Source organism: Camelus ferus, chromosome 15 (assembly GCF_009834535.1).
Source record: "Camelus ferus isolate YT-003-E chromosome 15, BCGSAC_Cfer_1.0, whole genome shotgun sequence".
In the NCBI taxonomy this organism is placed as follows: Eukaryota; Metazoa; Chordata; class Mammalia; order Artiodactyla; family Camelidae; genus Camelus; species Camelus ferus.
The window spans coordinates 20,639,259-20,645,526 of NC_045710.1; the positions used below are offsets into that span (position 1 = coordinate 20,639,259).

At 40.5% G+C, this 6,268-nt stretch overlaps 1 protein-coding gene across 1 annotated transcript in view; it reads right to left on the reverse strand.

The window, feature by feature from the left end:
• Positions 1–6,268, reverse strand: part of ALK (ALK receptor tyrosine kinase) — a 678,293-nt gene that overhangs the window by 387,387 nt on the left and 284,638 nt on the right.

The window sequence follows — 6,268 nt, forward strand, 5'->3', positions numbered from 1 at the left end:
TGTACTTATGAGACACCTTTGTAGTCCCATCTCAGGAGTGTTCTAGCAGTGTCTCTGATTTTAAATGTGAAGGAATTTTAAAAGGTAAGCCTTTTCAAATGTAACTTACATCTATCTGCTTCCTTCACTTTTAGCCATAAGTCTGTTTTTTTAAAAATCTTTATCTGGGTGATTATTAAAGTCCCCGATAAGTTTCATTCCAGTCTGCTTTCTTGGTCTCACTCATTCCTGGTAGTCATGTCCACATCTCAGGGTTCCACACTGAAGACAAATGTAGGAATTCTACTTCTGGCATGGGTAATTTCTCTCCTGTTTCCAAAGTTATTATGAGATGAACCAGCACAGAGCCAGCTGAGGAGGAATCAGAGGAGAGTATCCTCTTGTGGTCATTCTCTTCCCAGACACCGCTTTTCTGACCTTTTCTTTCTTTTCCCATGGCCCCACGCCCCGAAGTCTGGACTCCTGTGGAGGAATCCATAGTGGCGACTTCTCTAGGTACTTCAGTTCACAAAAGGGGTGGGAGTGGGAGAGCCACATGCTGTTTGCTGAGAGGTTGGGCTGTTAACGTTAAGGAGGAGGTGAATCTGGGAACAGGCAGTTTCTTCCCTACTGTCTTCTGACAAAGACTCTCCTTGACCTAACTCTCAACAGGCTCCTCAAAGCCCTCTACACCTCAACCTTCAGAGTCCCTCCTTGTCCGGCTTACATAGCCCAAATTTAGTAAGAATCCTGCCAAGTCAGTTTATCCAGATCCCTACCCCGATATCTGACCAAATTATTCATGCCCCACATCCCTCAGCTGATAACTGATCACCCCAGCCTGCCTTTAGAAAGATTCCTGTTAGGTCAGTGTAACAAGAAATAACCTACCCTCCTAGTACTTTTCTATTCACCAACCACTCTTTGGCTATAAATGCCTACTTCTCCTTGTTATGGATACAGAACCGAGCCCCGTTCTGTGCTGAGATCTCTCTTCTCCTACTGCAATTGATTCCTGAGTTAAATGTCTTTGTACTGCTGTAACCACTGTCCAGCTCTGGCTCTTTTCCAAATGTCCACAAATATCTTTGGGATTTTAGAGTTCTGAACTACACATCTCCCTCAGAACAACCTGGGAGGAAAGGAAGTGAAACAAATACAAAACTCAGGGAATATGACCTCCTCTCACTTGGGTGTGCTCACACAGGGACTGGTTGGAGTGTATATATCAAGATACAATATCAAACATGAGCTTTGTCAGAAAGGAAAAACATACAGAGCAGATTCATGAATTCTAGTCCTATTTACATATGAATCCCCAAATTAATTGTTTGGTCATAAGTGTTCTGCCAAGAGTGCGGTCATCATCGATAGCTTTCTGTACATGAACCTAAAAAACCTTATTAACCCAAATTATTTTTTGAATGCTTGTGCCAAAAGGAAGCCTGGAGCTAAATTTAGTGTTCAACTGCAATCATAAATTTATCCCAGATGCCTGGCATTTCTCATTCTCCTCTTTTTTTAATTAGTTTTGGCTCCCTTTCCATTTTTAATTGTCAAGGTTTATTTGAGATTTAACATAATAAATCGCCTCAATCCCTTTTGCATTTCTACTCAGGAAGTCCAGTTAGCTAATAGTTTCAGATGTCGACATTCCTTTCAGGGAACAAGCTTTTCCTATAAAAATCAGCTTTGGAAACACATGTGTAAATGGAAACATGGTCCACCAGTTCAGGTACTGCTCTTCTCTGCTGTGGACACCAGGAGACTTCAGTCTTCAGCCGACCATGTGTCCTCTAGGTACATAAGCACCTTACACATCCATGTCTCCTCCACCAAGAAAATAAAACCCTCTTCCCTACAGAACGGAGACTTTGAACACCAGGAGTGGGCCTGAGTTCAGTTTTTTTTCCACAACAAATAAACAGCATTTTGTATCATTAAGTGAATTTGCACTGTCCAAGCAAAATGGTTTTGAAAACTGCCAAATGTGATTATCAAGATTGATTTACTCCTGCCCTCCAGTAACCTGGTTACTTAACTTTGTGCAGATTCAGCTGGGTTGCTTCTCCCCTGGCTAAACAGGGACAGGTCCACTTCCAGCGAGTAAAGGAAAAGGTGAGCTCTACAGCACAGGGGCTAATGGGCAATAAAGCAGAGCCAGTGTTTGCTGCCGAACTCCATCATCTTGCTTCCGATCAGTGCTGATCTGGTCCAGGCAGCTCAGGTCATAGGACACTCACCAGTGATGCCAAGGATTCAAAAAAGTGAGGGTAGCCAGGGGCAGGGTTACTCTCCCTCCACCCTTCCTGTGGTTCCTTCCCTAAACCAGTGCCCCAATTTTCTTGGGCCCCTGGGTCCTTGAACACCCGCCGACCAGTACCATCTGCTTCTCCAAACCCTTCCTTGACTGCACACCCTGTAGCAGTTTCCAGAGGACACTGGTACCAGTGGGACCTGGTTTGAAACCACAGCTCTGCCACTTGCAGCTCTCTATCACTTGACCTCTTAGAAATTCAGGCAACAGGGAGAATAACACTCATCTTATGATTAAATTTAACCTATTTCAAAATGAAAACAGAGTATCAAAAAGATAGCTGCACTCCCATGTTTATTGCAGCATTATTCACAATTGTCAAGATGTGGAAACTCAAGTGTCTGTCAATGGATGAATGGACAAAGAAGATATAGTATGTATGTATGTATGTATGTCTGTACATACATACATAAATACATATATACAGTGAAATATTATTCAGCCAGGAGAAAGAAGGAAATCCTGCCATTTTGTGACATCATGGATGGATCTTGAGGGCATTATGCTAAGTGAAATAAATCAGTCTGAGAAAGACAAATACTGTAGGATAACACTTGTATGTGGAATCTAAAATAGGCAAACTCAGAGAAACAGAGAGTCGAATGGTGGTTGCCAGGGGTTAGAGAGTGGGGGAAGTGGTGAGATTTTGCTCAAAGGTACAGACTTCCAGTTATTAGATTAAGAAGTTTGGGAATCTAATGTATAATTGTGATTGATTATAGCTAATAATACTGTATCCTATATTTGAATGTTTCAAATACTATAGTGGTAATTATTTTGAAATATATAAGTGTGTCAAATCACCACGTTGTACACTTTAAACTTAACACAATGTTCAATTATATCTCACTAAAGCTAGAAAAAAAATTTTAAATTTAACCTATTTCAAGTGACTGGCATGATGTCAGGGCACCAGTAAAGGCCCAGTTATCCTCCCTCTCTATTCTTCAACCTCTACCCCCTGCAGACTCCCCTACATTGTCTCTTTTCTTCAGGGTTCTCCCCTCTAGACTGACAGCACATTCCATCCGCTCCAAATGATTCAGAGATTAACAAATATCCTCTCCTTGACCAAACTTCAGTCAGGTTCCTCTTAGTCCAACAAAGATACATCCTCTAAGAGCCCAATTTAGCAAGAATCCTGTTAAGATGGTTTAGCCAGAATCCTTCATCCTTGATGGCCCCCTGATCTGCCTTCAGCAAGACTCCTGTTATGCCCATTTAGACAGAATCCCCCCCTTATTCCTGATATTTCCTCTTCCTAATTTTCCATCCCCACCCCTCCAATCCTTGGCTATAAATTCCCACTTTTTCTTATTGTATTTGGGATTGAGCCCAATCTCTTTCCTGTACTGTAAAATTGCAATAGTCTTGAATAAAGTTTGCCCTATCATTCTTTAAAAAGTGTCATGAATAGTTTTTTTCTTTAACAAGACTTCAAGCATCTGTGCTCTTGCTTGTGACTCTTAGAAATTCTGTTCCTTGTTCTTGTCTTTCCTACTTGGTTAAATGAGATTCACTTTTATAATGTTACTTCCTTTGTGAAATTTTCATTGGACAACTCCCACCCCCACCTGCCAACTCCTGTCCAGTACAGAGCTCTGGCAGCAGACAGCCTGGAGTCAAATTCCAATTTTACCTTTCCTTCATTTTTGATCCTGGGCAAGTTATTTAACCTGTCAGAGCCTCAGTTCCCTCATCAATAATTGAGGATAATAATACTGCCTACCACGTTGGATTATTATTGTATTAATTCTATTAAGTGTTTGGATATAGTGTCTGGCTCATAGTAAGTGCTCAATAAATATTACCATTATCAGAGCTCTCTTCTCAAATTTTATAATTATCATCATTATTAATATTATCTGCCCTGCTCCTACCCCTCCAATCTTAGACCTGGAAGTTCCTTAATAGCAGGCTTGGATCTCACTCATCTTTGCATTTTCCTGCCAGCTTCACAACACCATGGCTCACAGTATACATTCAATCCCTGTGCTAATAACAACTGTTCTGATAAAGGACTCACAGTAGGTGTTGATGGGTGCCAAATATGATCTCTCTGGCGGTTTACTTGTATTTTTTTCAATAGCTTCATTGAGATATCTTTGACATATAAAAATTATATATATTTAAGGTGTACAACTTGATATTTTGATATATGCATGCATTGCATACATTGTGAAAAGATCACCACAATCAAGCTAATTAACATACCCATCACCTCTACAAAGTTACCATTTTGTGTGTGTGAGGTGACAAGATTAAGATCTATCCTCTTCACAAGTTTCAAGTATATAATACAGTAATTTAACATTATCAATACTGTGCACTAGATCTCTAGAACTTTTTCACCTTATATAACTGAAACTTTGTATCTTTTGGCCATTTCCCTCTTCTGCTAGCCCCTGCAACCACAATTCTACTCTCTGCTTCTCGAGTTTGACTATCTTAGACTGCACTTAAAAGTGAGATCATGCAGTATTTGTCTTTCTGTGTCTGGCTTTTTCACTTAGCTTAATGTCTTCTAGTTCCATATATGTTATTTCCAATGGCAGGATTTCCCTCTTTTTTAAAGTTGAAAATATTCCACTGTGTGTGTATGTATGTGTGTATGTGTGTGTGTGTGTGTGTGTGTGTGTGTGTGTTTTCTTTACTTCTTTATCATATTTTCTTTATCAATTCATATGCCAAAGTATATTTAGCTTGTTTTCATATCTCAGTTATTATGAATAATGCTGCAATGAACATGGGAGTGAAGGTATCTCTTCATGATCCAGATTTCAGCTCCTTTGTAGATAGATACACACACACACACACACACACACACACAGACACACTCAGGAGTGGGATTGTTGGCTCATACTGCTCTTGGCAATAATTTTTTGGATGTGACACCAAAATCACAGGCAAGAAAAGCAAACAGAGACAAATGGGATTACATCAAACTAAAATGCTTCTGCATAGCAAAGAAAACAATCAACAAAATGAAAAGGCAATCTATGGAATGGAGAAAAATATTTGCAAACCATATATCTGATAAGGGTTAAAATTCAAAATACATAAGTTTATTTGCATTTTAATAGGGGCCTTCAAACAGTGCTTGAACCACTAGGAATACCTTTTGCATGTCACCTCAGGAAGTCAAATTATCTAATATTGAGGAGGATGAAGCAGATACTTTTGAGTCTAACCTCCAAATCTAGCTTAGTATATGGCCACATCTCATATGTGAAGGCCAGGGCTGGGGCCTCACCTAAATGACTTCTACTCAAAGACAGTTTTTAAGTCAGGGATGGAGGGATTTGAAGAAACTGTGAGAAAACTGTATCAGGTGATCCCTCTTTCTGTCTGCACTGACCATTCTAGACATGTAAATATCTTTTCTTCCTACAAACATCTATGGGGAAGAAGTCCACACACGGCGTCAGGAAGCATTGTGTGGTGAGAAAACTGTGGGCTTGGGGAATCAGAAGACACAAATCAAATCTAAATCTAATATTTGATTGACTATAGGCCATGGGCAATGGGTAAGACTTAGTTTTCTTTTTATCAAGCTGTAAAAGCTTTCCTACTTTGTAAGGTGAGTACTGTATTTCAAAGGCAACAGCCTCATGCCTGGCACCTGGTTAGCACTCAGTACTGACAAAGACTTTCCTTGACCAGACTTTAGTTAGGCTCCACTGAGCCCACTTCTCCACTAGACCTCAACCTTGGGCCCCATCCTGTCTACAGCCTTCCCCTCTCAGTTTTAGCAAGCATCCTGCTAAGTCAGCAAGAACCCCTCTGATCTTGATGTCTCCTCTTAGTAATTTCCATCCACTGACTGCCCTCACCCTGCTCCTTGGCTTGTATCCCCCCGTGTCCTTCTTGTATTCGGAGTTAAGCTGAGTGAAGCCAGAGTTCAGTTTCTTCTCTCTTGCAATAGTCTTGAATAAAGTCTCCCTTGCCATTTTTCACAAGTGTCAGAATCAT